Source organism: Pteropus vampyrus, unplaced genomic scaffold, assembly GCF_000151845.1.
Source record: "Pteropus vampyrus isolate Shadow unplaced genomic scaffold, Pvam_2.0 Scaffold23158, whole genome shotgun sequence".
Classification (NCBI taxonomy): Eukaryota; Metazoa; Chordata; class Mammalia; order Chiroptera; family Pteropodidae; genus Pteropus; species Pteropus vampyrus.
In genome coordinates, this window is record NW_011911939.1 from 1 (window position 1) to 1445 (window position 1445).

The 1445-nt window shown below is 33.7% G+C and overlaps 1 pseudogene; it reads left to right on the forward strand.

Annotated features, from left to right (window-relative positions):
- Nucleotides 1-870: 870 nt before the first annotated feature.
- On the forward strand, nucleotides 871-989 carry LOC111735323 (annotated as a pseudogene).
- Nucleotides 990-1445: the final 456 nt, after the last annotated feature.

Sequence of the window (1445 nt, forward strand, 5' to 3'; positions counted from 1 at the left end):
ATATGTTCAGTTGTCACTCAATACTTATTTCAACCACATTTTACTTTATTCTTCTGTACTTCAGAGTCTGGAAAGCTAAAAACTCTTTTTTTTTTTTTTCTAGCTCCCTTATAACTAGGGACCTGAAACTTATGTAGAGTCTGTAAGTTAGATGCATTCATATGAATTTTGAAATGCAGAAGTGTTTTTTCCTGTTTTTTTTTTCTGCTGTCAAGCAAGGCCATGTCTCCACTCCCACCCCTGCCAAAACATTCAGTGTTAGTTGCTAGCATCCAGAGTGTCAAGAGGCAGAATGTGGGGTATCTGTTTAGTGCTGGTGTGGATCTGTAAAGAAGGGCATGGCTCTAGAGCCAAGAACTAGGCCACCTAATGTCTATTGGATTGAAGCTATGATTCAGTGTTTTTGAAGTCAACAGTTTCAGTGACATCTTTCTGATTAGCTAGTCTTGATAACCGAAGAGGTATCAAGCTCCACTGGTGGGTCTGCTTTGTATTGTTCATTATAAAATAATGCCTGTCAGCACATTCTTTGAAAATTTCCAGTTTGTTTTAAATAGGTTCTTAAAATAACTAGAGACATTTATGTTTCATATAACTGGAATCTGCTTCAAACTTTGACCCAAAAGGCATTTATCTATTCAAAGATGAATTATAATTATAACATAGCCAGTATAGGATATGTACAAAAGTAATGCAAATAAACAAGAGTCAAACATTAAAAATAAAAGACAAAAACAATTTTAGAAAAAATGTTACAATACAAACACAGTTTTAAAAAAATTCTACATTCAGTTTAGAATATTAAAAAAAAATATATGCCTTCTCCAAAATAAGGCTTAAGAGATATAAGATTTCAAAGAAGGGAACTGAATCTACGGCCATGATACCCTGAACAAGCCTGATTCCGTCTGATCTCAGAAGCTAAGCAGGGTCGGGTCTGGTTAGTACTTGGATGGGAGACCACCTAGGAAGACCAGGTGCTGTAGGTGTAAAAAATAAAAAAAATAAGGAATTGTAAGCTGACAAAGTCCTTGCAATTTGTGAGGTCAACTAAGGGTTGCCTCTCTTAAACACACACACACACACACACACACACACACACACACACCAAAAAAAAACAAAGAAAGGAAATGAGAATAAAAGAAACATAAACTGGCAGAATGTAGAAAATGAAAAGAAGAAGGTCATTAAAAGAAAGTCAAATTTGAATCAGCAACAACAGAAATAAAAGAATGAAATAACACTGAGCACCTTTAAATGACATGTATCAATTCAAGTCATTCAAGAAAATACAAATTTGAATGGCCCTAATAGATATATATCAAAATTTATATCCTAAAATCAGAGAACGTATTTTCATTTGAAATGCACACATGACAGTTTTACAAAATTAACTGTACATTTGGTCACACATGTCAATAAGAATCACTAATAATTGTATAAAT